The sequence below is a fragment of the Propithecus coquereli genome, unplaced genomic scaffold (assembly GCF_000956105.1).
Source record: "Propithecus coquereli isolate 6110/MARCELLA unplaced genomic scaffold, Pcoq_1.0 Scaffold213, whole genome shotgun sequence".
Lineage (NCBI taxonomy): Eukaryota > Metazoa > Chordata > Mammalia > Primates > Indriidae > Propithecus > Propithecus coquereli.
The window spans coordinates 581,021-596,779 of NW_012146412.1; the positions used below are offsets into that span (position 1 = coordinate 581,021).

Here is a 15,759-nt window from a genome sequence, read left to right on the forward strand (position 1 = left end):
CAAAGGAATTTGTGACCAAAATAAACGATTAAGAAACAAAGCAGAAGCCAGTCAGGTCCATGAAAAACCCTGCTACGTGGAGAACAGGACAGTCAACAGGTGCTTGTGGAAGGTCTGACTTCAGGTGTCACACCCTGGCACGTCCGACAGACCCTGAGCTGTGCCCCCGTGTTAAGACGGGTTGTTAATTTGTCCTTACTTTATCCCACCGTGTCCCAAGAGAGCAGAGGCCCTGAGGATGGGGAACATGATTACAGCCAAAGAATCACCTTCAGTGTAAGCAGAACACGAGACATCGAAGGCTGTTTAAGAGCTCTTTACAATTACTGATGTTCTAAAGCCGGATGAAGCAGATCATCTCAGGACCTGGCTTCTGCTACAGCAATGTCATTTATTTTCGATGTGTTTATTCTGTGATAGATTCTTGCTACGGCATATGTCTAATTGTTCTTACTATTTCAAGCGCTATATATTAAAATACTACATTTCATCAAAAATTATACTTTCTTTTTTTAATGTAACGTTATCACCCACTAAGGTCCAAAATGTTTTCTGTACACAGCACCCCCACGCTCTGCTGCAGGTTTAACTGCCGTCTCCCAGCGGCTGGGAAAGAATGGCCGTGCGTCCGAGACTCTCCCCATGACATTTTTCTCTGTGCTTGTACTTTCCCTGTTCACGGCTGCTTTCAGTTGGTTCAAACGCCGGACAAACGTTGCTTAACTGTGTGTGGAAGGGAATTTGGTGGTACAAACTATGTTCCTTTAAGGAATATCGTCAATACGGCCTTCTGTTTTCAGTTTGTTTCTTTACCAAATAAATAACTTGTCTCTTTGGGCTTTCTCTGTTGTCACTCCCCTTTTACAGTATAAGGCCTTAGATTCGAGCCTCCAGCTAACAGCCTCAGCCACAACACACACAGATATACACTCCCTGCGCCAAACCCAACTGTAGCCTTTAATCTGTTAGCGTTTCTCAAAGTATCATCTGCAGACCGTTCTCATCAGAGTCTCCATAGGGTGGGAGGACTCGTTAAAAATGCATGTTCCTGCCAACCTCCAGGCCAGCCGCATCAGAAATGCACGGAGGTGGAACCTTGGGCACTGTGTTAGTTAACGTGTCCTCCACCCATCCATATGATTCGTAAACACACTAGAATTCGAGAAGCAATGATTTAGAAGAATCATTTCTTCTCTGATTTGAGCTTTTATTTTGGGGGCTTCAAAATGGAGCTATTTTCACACCCATCTTGTTGACCTCTGAGATCAGCATCTTTTTGTTTCTTCTTAAGAAATCTTTCCCTCTCTCTCTCTCTCACATACACACACACAGACCCCTTTGATGGTAGCTTCTCTCTAGGCTTATTTCTGAGTCCCTGCAGTCGCTTTAGCAAGTCCTCAGTACCCAGCTTCTCACTTCCTGAGCTGTTTTGAAGACACCCCCTTAGCATCCACAGCTCCAGACCCAGACTTCTTGGATCCAAACTCCCTTTACAATACTTTGCCCAGGGATTTACAGTAACATGTACATGTTAAAAGCAAGCTCCATCTGGTCCACAGAACTCACAGCCTTCCTCTTAAATATTAATAAGGCCGGGCACAGTGGCTCACACCTTGTACTGGAGGTTGAGGTAAGAGGATGGCTTGAGACCAGGAGTTTGAGACAAGCCTGGGCAACAGAGAGAGAGCCAGTCTCTACAAAAAATTTAAAAATTAGCCAGGTATGGTGGTGCACGCTTGTACTCCCAGCTACTTGGGAGGCTGAGGCGGAGGATCTCTTGAGCTCAGGAGTTGGAGGCTACAAGTGAGTTATGATCAGCCCACAGCAGTCTAGCCTAGACAGCTAAGTTAAACCATGTCTCAAAAAAAAAAACCAAAAATTAAAACTACTCAAGATCACTTATTTACAGGTGTTTTCCAAATTTTTTAAATGCACATACACCACTGCTACAATAGATGAAGTCAAAACAAATTCTACTATTTCACCATTTTAACACACCAAATGCTGTCATTTTTTATGGCTCATATTTAATTCTCAATTATAATGAAATCAGAATATAATTAAAATTTTTAATCCTGGTTTTCTAACTTATCAAATATATTTTCATAACTATCATAACTGTGATTTTTTAATGACTATAAAACATCCCATGGAGTTAATGCTGCCAAAAGCCCTATTGCTTAGTGTTCATGTTATTTTCAGATTTTGCCATTATAAATGATAATACAGTGGACTCTAGGAGGCCCAGGCGGGCCGATAGTTTGAGCTCAGGAGATCGAGACCAGCCTGAGCAAGAGCGAGACCTCGTCTCTACTAAAAATAGAAAGAAATTAGCTGGACAACTAAAAACACATATATAAAAAAAGTAGTCGGGCATGGTGGCACATGCCTGTAGTCCCAGTTACTCGGGAGGCTGAGGCAGGGGGATCACCTGAGCCCAGGAGTTTGAGGTTGCTGTGAGCGAGGCTGACACCACAGCACTCTAGCCCGGGCAACAGAGTGAAACTCTGTCTCAAAAAAAAAAAAAGAAAGATCCTCCCCACCCAATAAGGAATCTGGAAACAACAACAAAAAAAAGAACTACATTTCCCAGTAGCACCATTAGCAGTTGATGTTAGCTAACTGGGGGTTTTCTTATTTCATGGAGCTCATGGGAGTTATAGTTTATAAAAGGGCATGTGAACTGTTAATTCCAACATATGTTTATGGAACTCTATGAAACTTTTGGTCTTAGAGGATTTAAAACTTAAGAGATCTTCAAGACCAGTGCCCCAATTTGTGGCCTGAATCTTCTTATAGCTCCTGGTAGGAGAGGGCTGGTCATTACCTCCTGGACAGATCATTCCATGATCTAACCTCCCCACCCAGGAAGTTAGGCCTCTATTCTGTGAAATCGTTGCAGACATAGACGGGCACATTGAGACCCCTTTCCCTTCATTCATTCCACACATTTCTTGAGCATCTTCTACGAGCCAGGCACAGTGCTAGGTGCTGGGACACAGGCATGTGCAAGCCCCATGCCCTCGAGGACAGGCCCAGCTTGCTGGGAGATGGAAGACAAAGAGTAGGGCTCTATGAGAGTCAACACCAGAGGTGACAGTCAGCCTGGGCAAAGGCATCGGTTGGAGAGAGCAGACTGAGTTGAGGGACAAAAAAATAATAAATAAATAAATAAATAAATAAATGATAATACGGTGAATGTGTTCATGCATGTTATTTCTTCCTCTTTTGATTATTTATTTAGAATAAATTTCCAAGGATGAAAATGGATAAAAATGTATGAAGATTTTAATGGCTCTTGATACATATTGCCAAATTGCCATATTTGTATTTTGCACAGTTCCCCAATGATATGTTAGTAAATGTTTAACAACAGGCTCACCAAAAAAGGGTGCAGAGGAGACTGATTTATTGTGTTTGCTGATTTTTTGGTGTAAATATTCCTACCATGGCCAACTTCAAGCTACGTGGCATCGTTGAATGCAAAATTAAAAAGAGACGTTTAAATAGCATACTATTATATAGTACTTCCATCATACAGATAAATAGAAGTAAATAACTTCACTGGCTTGGAAAATTTCGGAAAATATTATAGTCAGCTCTTGCAAGCAAGTACAGGCTGGTTCTAGAACACCACTGGAAATATCTCACTGATATTTTACGAGAGCACATCTCTTTTTTTCAGTGAAACCACTGAAAATTCACCTTTCTCCCATATGCGTGACAAATGATGACCATGCTTTTAGGTCAGCAAATAATTGTGCAAATAATGAATAAAATACGATGCAAAAGAAAAAGGATAAGAGTAGGACATCTATTCCCTATCTGGGTTGATTAATTCTGCCTACCCACTCCCAAACATTCCTTTCACAGCGGGTTTCCCATCGGGTCATGTATGCAAACTATTCAATCATTTATTTACTCTAATGATGAACTGAAAAGATGACTACGCGTAGTTCTCATGGCAAATGTGATGAGAACCACATCGTCTGTTACTTAACCACTCTCTTCCTTGGTTGTCTTTTCTACGAAATGGGGAAGAGATCACTGCTGACTTCGGTTTTACAAGAAACTAAGCAGAAAGATAAGAAAGCTCTAACTCATGTTCTAAGAAGCAATTGAGCATTCAGTAATGCTCTGGAAATTTCTTCCAAACGTAATTCATTAGTATTCTATTTTACCGGAAAAGAGAGATGGGAAAGTGATTTGGCACTTTGTCTCTTAAAAGCAAATTCCTTGCTTTGGGCTCCCCCTGAGTAGTAACATGTAGCCGATGCACGTCTGTAGCGCTTCGGAATTGTGACGAAGCGGAGCCCTACATTTGCATGCTGAAATGTATTAATCGATATTGAGCTAAACATGCTCACACCCTTGACGCAGTCATCACTACCAGGAAATCATCTCTAGGAGCAAATTCGAAACAAAGGAAAATACTTTCTGTGTGAAGATATTAATCACAATAGAAAGGAGATCGATTTGCTTCCTTCAGCACTTATTCAATTTACCATCTTGGTTTTGGGGGCCCTAGTAGGAGACTTCTGGATTAATGGCTCCCAAATCCCCACTGTAAAATGACTGTTTCCTAATTGTTTTAGGGCTTATATTTTTTTTATCACACAGATTGCTGGACCACTCCAGGGCTGGGCTATGATACAGGAGAACTCCTACTCCTTAAAAGCTCCCCAGGTGGTTCTGACGTCCAGCCGGCTTAGGAACCACTGTTCCAGGCCAGAACCAGACACATCGACCTTGTCTCTGAACAAGTGTCCACGTCCGGGGAACAGCGTGACAACTTCTCGTGCGCCGCGTCGGGAGGTTGCTCGGGGCATTCAAGCAGCTGCTGCGGAGCACAGCGGAGCCGCCGTCGCTGGTGTCCTTCCACTTCTCTCTGTCCTCCATCCAGACTCCGACGCCCTCCTCGCTCTCACTGCCCGCCCAGCCCCGCAGCCTGTCCCGCTGCCTGCCAGCCTCCACCTGGGCACCCCATCCTGGCCAGTGCCTATCCTTTGCCATCCATGACACCCCCAAATTTCCTCCCTTATGATCTCAGCGGGGCTATAGAAGGAAAACATTTGACTGCAGTAATCTGCACACATAACTGAGAATCCTCTACACAGTTAACATACCAGCTGTATTTGCATTTTTAAAAGGGGGATTTCTAATCCAAAACAATCTCTAGATTCTAGAATCCAGAAAGTGAAATGGGGAAGCAGGATGCTTTCTAATCTTGGCTTTCATCCAGATCCAAGCATCCAGAACCCAAATAAGCACTTGGAGCTCCCATTGTCAAAATGGTCCCAACTGCCGAATAGAAATGGACTTTTAGCTGTGCCTTGCTAGTGCTAAAATTAAAATATCATAAAATTAAATAATTTAATTTAAACTGGCCAAGAAAGAGAGGTCATTCTCTCTGCCTCTAATTCCAAGCACCTCTATGGTTCCACCCAAAGCATTCAGAGAGCAGCGTCAACCACAGACGCCCACAAATCACGCAGCAGATCCTCAGAGGAGTCCTCTTATAAGCCTGAGAAACTGGTACGGAAAGGCTTGAAAAATCAGTTTCTAATCTTGTTTTCCTTTTTCCCATGCATTCTCACTATAAAACACCCAACCCCTGTGCCTCGTCTACACTCGGTGCTCAAAAAACTTTGATTCCCAGCCTCCATCTGTCAACCCTGATTTCCCTTGAAAGGAACACTGGCGTTAAAAAGTTAGTTTTCAATCTCTCGCCCCCACGCCAGGGGTCATGTCGTCTCTGTTCACGTCTATAGCCAAGTTCTTACCAAGAATCATAATGGCTACATCTATTGAGAGTTTATTTGACGCCAAGCACTAGGCTAAATGCTTCACATATTTTTATCTCATTTTATCTCTACAACAACCCTCTGAGGTAGGTATTTTCAGTTATTATTACTGTCATTAGAGTTACTTTATAGATTTTTTTTTTTAATCTGAGCATTGAAGAAGTAACTTGTCTGAGGTTCCCACAGCCCAGAAATGATAGAACCGGGATTCAACCCAAGGCAACCTGGCTCCAAAGTCTGGGTTCTTATTCACCATACTATATATTTGTTATTATATGGATTCAGATATTTTATGGTACAGAAAAAAAAACGTTTTAAATCATTATGATCTCCCGACTCACTGAAGAAATGTCCAGAGGAGAGCAGCAGCAAATCCACACCATCCCAGTAGACATGCACAGTAAGCAACACATATCTCATGGAATTTTTGGACTGGCTTTTGAGGAATAGAGTCTTGATTATAAACCATCAAGCAACTTGTTCTCCCAGGAGAAAGGCCACTTTAATTACCAGATGATTGCAGGGCCTCGCAAAAATGTAGAAACCAGAAGTGGAGGTCTTACAGGGACCGCGGGCCACACAAACTTCCTCTGCTAAATGAGGTACTGAGGGAAGACAGCAGAGGGCAAATAAAGGACCACAGATGGACACAGGGACACAAAAAGCAGCCCAAGCACGAGGAGGCAAAGCTCACCAGGCCCCCATCCAGATGGAATTCCACCAGGCTGGTGAGAGCAGGTAAGGAGAAGCTGAAGGGCAGAAGACAACTAGAAGCTACCAAATAGAGGGTCTTCTCCTCCGGGGCCTGGCAAGGTCCTCCGTAATCTGCCCATACCCTTCCTTTCTTATTTCCTGAATGTGTAACATAAACTTTCTTGTCTTCTCAGCCATCTCTTCAACTGGGCTCGTCACCTCCAAATCAACTTCATCTTGGTGTCTTTGCCTACACAGTCCCCCCAGTCTGAAATAACTTTCCCCTTCCCCACTAACTCCAACTTCACATCCCTCCAAAGCCCACATCTCCTGACTACTCCAGCCCACTCCCGAACCCCCTTCCCGGAACTTCTGTAACTCTTAAAGCCTGTGCCACCCCGTCCATCACTTAAGTCCCATCTCGCATGGCTTCCCGAATTTTACTTTTTACCACAACTACTAGATTATAAAGTCCTTCGAAGTACAGATTTCTTCGTATTTCTCTTATATCCCCCACGGCACCAGCCTAGAACCAGTAAGTGACCATCAACTACTTATGATTTGCGTAAATACTTCAATGGCAGCTTTACTCTATAGTAAAGCATCTAAACCTGGTGATTTCACAAACTTTGTTTAGTTGCAACTCAGGCTACTCACTGGTACCTCGCAGCATGTCTCCAAATCAAACCACTTCAAAAAACGAAATTTAATCTAATTTAAAAATATATACTTATATATCATATACCACTTTTAGAAAATGGACATTAGCCTTGGCAATAGGTGAAACAAACAATCTAGGAATTCCAGATCCAAATCTCCATATTTAGACTTTGATTCTGTTTCTTTTCTGAACTAGAAAATTTTAAAATTCATGTTTACATAACTTAGAGGATCTTTAGACTGACTTCATCAAATGTTGGATGATACTTAAACCACCCACATAGTTGAGCTCAGTCCTAGTCAATCACAAGCATAGGCATTCTCTAGGAGAATATCTAGAAAAATCGAAAAGCCAACTATTGTAATTTTTAATGTTTCAAAAACTACCTGCATCTCATTAGGACTTTGTGCGGGAGGGCATAGCAGATCTCAGAGCTACTCCCCCTTCCCCTGTAAATCGGTTCCATACTTTATAACAAGTAGAACAGCGTGAGTACCACACTTAGCCTAGAGCAACAGGTATGTGAAACTATAAAGATTCCTTTTGACGCTGAAGAAATATTTTTAAAGAAGCAAAAGTCTTACCGGTTGTAGAATGCCGAAGAAATTTCTTGGCACCAAAATGACTGACTCCGGAAGTCAGGTTTGTTCAGCACAGGTGAAAAACAAGAGAGGCCCAAGCCTTTTCACTGTGGTGATTTCCTTCCAGGATCAACTTCTCCTTCTTCCCCAGGAATATAACTGATTCCCATCGGAAGAACTAAAAATGTAAGCGTTGGGCCCGAAGAGAACCCAACCCGAGATGGTCAGGCTTGGTATGTGTGGTGACTGCAGAGGCAGGTGCCGTTTGAATGTGACCAAAGAGATTAGCAAGTTCCTGTGCATAAGTCAGTTTCCTGTGGCTGGCCTCTCCGCGGAGGGGGTTTCATTTGTGTGGGTTTAGGGGTGTGCGTGCGCACGTGCATTTCTCTCCACGGGAATATGCCACTTCCCCAGATAAGAGGCAGAATACGGCTTTTGCTGCATGGCTGCATTCGTGTTTAATGTACCCCCCTTTTCCCCATTCTCGGCGCATATCCCCCGCCCCTTCCCAGCACCCCGTTTTCCTCCAGCAAATCGCCTCATAAAACTGAGGAGAGGAAGAGTGAAAAACCAAGAAACCAACATGATTCCTTAAGAAAGCGAAATAAAGCAAAAAAAAAAAAAAGTCCACTCCACTTCCTGGTCTTGGTTAATTTACACTTAGGAAAAAGCACCTTAGAATTTACTGGTCAGCTTGGGGAACATACTAACTGTGGGGGGGAAACAGCAGGCAAGTTGTTTGGTTTGCTTTGTTTTATTTGAAAACTACCAAATGATAATTTGAGAACAGACTCGGCCCTAGCGAGAGCGCCCGGCCACGCGCTCGCTCCGTGCGGACCGCCACCTGCGTTGCAAGGGACTTCACTAGGAGCTGTTTTCAGACTCCTTGGAGTTTCATCATTTGCTTAAAAACACAAATTTACTTGTTTTGTCCTTCCGTGCAACCCAGGTGTAGAAACCACCTGCAACTATTCAGATTACGGCTAAATGGCCTAACCCAACAAACTGACCTTTCACAACGCGGTCACAACCCCCTGCGCCCCAAATCCCTGAATAATTGTAAATGCTCCTGCTCAGGGTGGTATCTTTGAGAAAATACCTACCTGCGGTAAGGATCCAGTCAGCTCCACTCAAGCCAACAGACGGGTGCGGAGCCCCCACTGCGGCAGGGCGGGGACACCGCGCGGAAGAGGAGCACAAAGACCAGGACAGACACATCCCCTGTCCTCACAGGGGGGCTGGGGGAAGACAAATAAAAACATTCCAATAAATGCAATAATTCCAAGTTATGATAACTATTACCAAGGGACCAGAGCAGAAGCCGAGCTGAATGGCAAGACAACAGCTTCCTCCTGGAGGGGTTCCAGGAGGGCCTCTTCGGGCAGCTGACATTTCAGCGGAGACCTAAAGCCGCGTCTCTCAGTCTTGGCAGGAAATGAGTCTGAGAAGCCTTTTAAAAATATCAGTGCCTGGGTTGCACATGCAAAGGTTCTAGTTTAACAGGTCTGGGTTGGGGCCTGGGCATCGATATTATTTTAAACCCCTAACTGAAGTGCCAGCACGCCCCTCCCCCCAAGGACGAGAGGGCAGCCCGGGGAGAGCGGCCCGCGCGGACCGACGGGCGAGGCGCGTTCTCGCGGACGCACGCACAGCCCCAGCCCGGTGTCAGCGCGTCACCGCGCAGCAAGGGATCCGGGCGCTGCCAGCACGTGGCCGCCCCGAGAATGTCCTGCCGACCCGCTGCCGCGGGCAGACGGCCGCGCTCGCTGTTTTGTTCGTCGAGGTATTTAGGGCATCTTAAAAATACACAGACCTTAGCAAGATATCAATAAAGTGAGGTCAAGAGAAATGAAAACCAAAATTAAACTAAAACCAGGGGTGAGATGAATGCGGAGGATGTATCCCATGTGGTTCTGAGGTTTTCCGCAGGCGGTGTGGCCGGGAAACACCACTGCGCAGAAGCCCGTGCCCGCCGGACAGAGGAGCGCATTGCTCAGGACGCCGAGGCCTTCCTGGGTCCGCGCCGTGACCGCGGGGAAACTGTGCCCTGGATCCTCGGAGAGGGACACCGTGGCGGAGTGAAACAGCATCCTCAGACTCAGTGCAGCCAGCAGCAAGGTCGCGAGGTGGTTCTTACGTGCTTCCTCAGTGTAGGCCGCGTGCATCTCCCCAGAGTTCTCCAACAGCAGCCCCAGGGTGGCTTAGGGGAGAGCGCGGCAGGGGTCCGTGCAGCGTTTGCTGCCCCACAACGCTGCTCGGATGTTCCAATTTAATCCAGAGACGTGATTTAGAAAATTCTGGTGAAAGATTTTTCTCATCCAAGCTTCTAAAAGATTTAGGGTGACACAGAGTTCAAAACTGGTTGTCCTTCCAGCGAGAGATCCAGTGGTTTTCTGTGTCCCCGCTGGACACGGTCCCCTTAAGAAGGCAGAGGAGTCGGCCAGGACCGGCCTGCACGGCAGCCCACCGCCCCCAGCAGGGAGGGAGGCGAGCTCGGCCCCTCCGGAAACAGCAAGAAGCACCTGAGCGTGTTCATAAACTCAGGGCCGCGGGCCTTGTGCCACTTTCTGCAGCAAAGGGCGCAAGAGCTCCCGGGTCACAACGGGGCGCGCTCCCGGCCAGGCTCTCCCGCACCCTGCGGGGCCTTGCCTCTCCGCTGCCGCTGGCGGGCTCGCCCTCTGTTCCCGCCACCGCACCTTTTAGATGGTCCCGCGTGGCAGCTTCCTGCGTCCTCCTGCCCCTCGGGAGAGACCGTTTTTCCTGTTGGCGCCCCCACGCCTCCACTCCTCACACAGTTTCATCTCGGAGGGGACAGCTATCTCATTCTCTTCCTTTCCTGGAAGTGTCCCTTTTTGGTGTTCTCTCCCCCAGCCCCATTCTTTTAACAGACTTTCAGCCAACGGGAGGAGTGGCGGGCGAGGGAACGCGCCCACAGACACCTGCTTCCAGACACGCGTGGGCCCAGACTCTCCTGTGTCGCTTCGGACGCTCTGCGGCCCAGCCCTGGGACAGAGTGGAGGGATCCTGGGGACTTCTGAGTGGCAGTGAAAGGCAGGAATTGATAGTAAAAGAATGTACTTTGTTTTGGGTGGAACAAAAACTATTTTAGATTAGAAAAATGTGTTCTCTTTGATTCTAACTAATGTCATTTGCTTCTGTAACCGCGCTTGCTTTTAGTTGTTAGTCAAATATAGTTAATCAGGAAAAAAAAAAAAAAAACAGGGCGGGAGTAACTCCATGACAGCCTGAACTTCCTAGAGTAGGCCTAAGTTTCAGTTCCCCCCGCCAAACACAGATCAGAACTGGCGCCGGCGCGAAAATTGAAAATCCCGAGGCCTGGGGCCACCCAATCAGGGGTCAAAACAATCCTCCACTTTCAAGGGAACCAATGGACGAAGGGGGAAGGGGGATGGTGGGCTCAGCGTGTCGTGTGCCACCGGTGTGTCGTGCGCAACAGAAAGTATAAAAGCTTCACTTTTACCCCAGGGCGGGGTCCTGGTTCCTAGGGAGGCCACCGCGTTGGTGCTCTGGGACTTGGACCCTAGCTCGAGCTAGCAAATAAACTCCTTTGCCATTTGCAGCCTCGGTGACTCTGCCTCTCTGTTCCTGGGGCCGAGGGGAACCGGATCTAACAACAGAAAGGAAGGAAATTATGGGCGTGGATTCCTAGTGGGAACCAGACCCTCCGGGACCACCACCCGCTCCCTCGGGCCCCGGACTTTGTGTCGGCCCTGCCACCTCTGCCTGGCCCTGCCCGCTCAGATATCCCAGGCACCACATGGTCACTAAATAACCACTTGCTGACCAAGAGATTGATTCTCCCATCTAATCGTCACAGCTGCCCCACGTGGCAACCATTTTAAAACCTATTTTAACAGCCAAGGAAACAGAGGCCTCAGCTGGTTCAATGGTTTGCGTGAAAGCTTACTGCCGACACAGGAGAAGCAGAACCGAGAGTCACCCATCACTCTGTCCTGGCTCCTGCTCGGCTGCCTGCCACTGGACGCCTGGCAGGGCGCTGTGGGGACGCAGAGGCGCCCCCGCCCAGGCCCAGGCGCTCCCCTCCGAGCTTCCCAGGCAAACACAATCCTTGCAGGTCCGTGTTAAAAAGGAAAGACTTACTTTCTCAAAAACACCTTCATTTGAATGCTCTCTGATATGGCGAAAGAACAGCTTTTTTTTTCTTTAATCGTCTCTTAAGAACAAAGACCTCTCTTATTGACGGTTTTTAAATAATATGACAACTGCCCGTGTACCCTGTACTCCTGCGTAAGTGCTGTTCTTGCTCGTTGCAAAGGTGCTCTGCGCTCACACCGGAAAGAACTCCTCATAACAGCTGCAGTGGTAAGGAACGTGAGCCATCTGCTCCGTCGGTTCCACCCGGGCTTAGCAAGACGCCTCGCCTTGTTACTGTTAGCATGTTAACAGAATCGGCTTAGATTTGGTGGGTAGTTCTTAATGTTTACACAGGCCCTCATTTGTAATATGCCACCTAATGAAGTATTTCAGTGGGTTCTGAGGATGGGAAGTAGGTACTAAAACCTTGTCCGAATGCCTTGAATTTCAAACCCAGGGCATTCATCCTATTGTAATCATTCTCTTCCTAGCTCCACAACTGTATTAAAACAAAATACCCATTCCTTCTGATGGAGAGATTTCGTGGTGGGGATTGCAAAATGTTAACTCTTCTTAAGAGAAAGATCTTAATTCTGATATAACTTTCAGCGTAAAAATAAATTCATATAAAATACCCTTTAAAATTCTAAATATTGAAATATCTTTGAAATGCCACAGGCTAGAAATCTCATGAATGATTTCCTCCTTTCATATTTTAATTCCTTATAAGCAACAGCCTAACTAACTAGATAAGAATATCATTTCAAACATCTTCTAGCTTCCCTTTTATTGCCACAACCATAAAAACATCATTTCCTCCTGCTGTTATTCTCATCATCTATTTTCTCTTTAAGTGTTTTAATGTAACGTAACATATTGCTTTTTGTTTTGGTGAATATTAGGTTCTCAGGATTCTCCACTGCTGTTTTCATCCTGGTCTGTCTGCCCTGCATGACTGTGTGTATCTAGCAAACATTCACGTCCTGGTTCTTTTGATTGCAGAGCCGTAATTCATAACAGTATGGAGCCTTGTGGCAGATGACAGCACCCATAGCAATGAGTCAAGCCACGGATCTAAAGTTATGATACGACTTTTTTTTTAAGACTGTCAGAGCAAAGCCAATGTGGTCAATGAGCATCGCCCTGCAGCGCCGTCCTTGGTAGTTGATGTCCTTTTCCAACATTGCAGACATCAGCCAAAGCACTTCAGAACCTTTTCACAACATCCTTCAGAGACAGTTTAATAAACTACGAAACAAAACCACTGTCACCACATTCTGTTCACTACTTGTTTTTTACTCAAAATACTATCCAGCTTTTTCACTCACCTTATTCACTGGGTGTGGTTCCACAAAGCTGTCTCCTAAAATCAAATTCACTCTAAAAGGACAAAGATTTGCTGTCCTCAACGAAATTTTTAAAGAATGTGCCGCAGGCTCTGAGAGTAAGTCCAGAAGAGGAATTTGAAATGTGATGTTGGTGAGAGTAGCATCTTTGGATCAAGCGCACAAACTCCAGGGGAAATGCCGCAAAGCGTACAAGATGAGCACTGATGTAGAAATTCTGGGGTTTTTTAAAAAAGAAGAAAAGGGTGAAGAAGTCCCTCACTGCTCCTTCTCAAACTCACGTTCGGCACACTGCCTTGATAGGGATCTTCAGTTTGGGCACAAACCTCACAGGGTAGCTGCAACCTGGCACATCTGCTCAGAGCAGGCGTTACAAACATTCAGCTGTAAGGCAGAGCAAACCGAGTGTTAACTTGCCACCTTTTCAAAATAACAGATCTCCTGCACAGTTCTGGAGGGAACAGGTTGAAGCCTACACTCAAAGGCAATCTGAAATTTTGGAGAAAATATAAGTTTGGACGCACATAAAGCAAGATTCAAATCCCAGCTCCACTTACTACTAAGGATGAGGCCCTGATCTTCCCATCTGCAAAGTAGGTAAAATATCCATCTTCGAAGAGTTTTATCTTGAAAAAAAACTGTGTAGTGCTTGGAAAATAATAGACATGATGGCTATTATTAGCCACTTCTGTTCTGGATTTTTGCCTTTTGGAGTTTGTTCCCTCCATCCCTTCCCCCTCTTTAAATAACAACTGTTAAATTGCAAAATTTGAGAAGCTTTGTTCTGTCGGAATAAAATCATACAAGCATACACGTCACGCAAAGGATTCTAATGTCATGTGTTTTTTGTCTCAATGAGTAAAAGGGTCCAGAAACTTTAAAACCAAATTGTTAATGATACTTGAATTCCTTATGCATAATCTGAACACACAAAATCTTCAGAAATGCCTCCCGAGGTCCTCTGGTCACCACACTGCAAATGCCTTAAGCTAAATGAGAATTTATCCTTTCCTCGCATTCAACAAATAGTTACTGAATATTTGCTATAATATTTACCAAGCACTGGGCTAGGCACTAGAGAGAGAGCAGTGAACAACAACAGGAACAAAAACAGCCTGCTCTTACGAGTTTACATCTACTTATTAGGAAGAGAAGCAATGAACATGAAACTTGAGTAGTGCAGTGCGTGGTCCTGGCTGATAACTAAGAAGGAAGATGAAGTAGGGAGGGAGACAGGGAACCGCGGGCGGGGGCCCATGGTTCAATGTGGTGGTCAGGAAAGTCCTTGCTGGAAAGATGAAGGAGATTTTTAAAACATCCAAAAGCCATTTTAATGTTCAACGGTCCATAACATCAGCATTGATCCCTGGGCTTGACGGTCGCAGGACGGCCAAGCCCTGGCCTCCTCCTCCGGGATGGAAGCCCGCTTGCTTTTCTGCCCACCTGGGAGGGGAGGAGCAGGCCACAGAGCCGCACGGGGACCCAGCTCACGCTCCCTTCTAGTCCCAGCCCCCACAGAACTGCTCACCCTCCACCTTTCTGAGTCTCTTTTCCAAATCCTTGAAAGTCTTTTTCATAACACACTGCTGACATCTAGAGAGCACTAGAGAGATCAGAGGCAATTACTTTGTGGAAAGTTCAGAGTAGCGGGAGCTTGTTAAGACCCGGAGCCATAATACTGCTTTCTTCTTCAGCTTACTATTCTCTGCTCCCTTGATCTTTTTAACCAAATCATAATATAACGAAGTGATAATAGTCACATTGGCTTACCACTACTGAGCACTAATGTGCCAGTTAAGCACTTTATATATACTTCCTTGCTTAATCATACCAATGATTATGAGGTGGGTACTATTGTTATCTCCATTTACAAAGGAGGAAACTGAGGCACAGACAGCTTAAGTATCTTGCCTAGGGTCACACAGGCAATAAATGGCACAGCCTGATTCCATAGTTCATGTCTGCATTCCTTTCTGATGGTAGCCAGCTGAATTCTGCCAATATCTTTGGTATGCTTGACTACAGGATACAGCTATATCATTTAAGTATTATTTATTAGGTCTCTCACAGCAGGTGGGTACCCCAACCTCTCAAGCTAGTTTGCCTGATCCTAAATTCCAAGTGGTTCCTTGACTAAGATCGATTTTAAACTTCAGAAGCTACTATTATTCTTATATAAAAAAAAAGAAACATTTTCCTTTGCCCTCTCTCTGTTCCTTGCACTTTTAAAGAATAGTTCCTTGCCTTTTTTTGTCTTTTTCTTTTTCCTAAGATACCTCTCATTTCCTGTTTTAGCATATGGGACACAAATTTTAGATTTATTTATTTATTTATTTATACACAGGGCCTCATTCTGTCACCCAGGCTGTAGTGCAGTGATGTGATCATAGCTCACTGCAGCCTGGAACTCCCGAGCTCAAGCAATCCTCCTGACTCAGCCTCCCGAGTAGATGAGACCACAGGCACGAACCACCAATAGCACAGCTATTGACTATTTTTTTAATTTTTTTGTAGAAACAGGGTGTCGATATGTTGCTCAGGCTTGTCTCAAACTCCTG

At 45.5% G+C, this 15,759-nt stretch overlaps 1 protein-coding gene across 3 annotated transcripts in view; it reads right to left on the minus strand.

The window, feature by feature from the left end:
- The window catches only part of RHOH (ras homolog family member H), a 49,417-nt gene extending 36,188 nt beyond the window's left edge, over window positions 1-13,229 (minus strand). For 2 of the 3 annotated variants that reach the window (XM_012644465.1, XM_012644464.1), the window contains exon 1: window positions 7,743-7,962. The gene's annotated coding sequence lies outside the window, so the exon portion shown is untranslated. Of the gene's footprint in view, window positions 1-7,742; window positions 7,963-13,183 lie in introns of those variants that run through there. The other variant, XM_012644467.1, reaches the window with a different exon arrangement.
- Window positions 13,230-15,759: the final 2,530 nt, after the last annotated feature.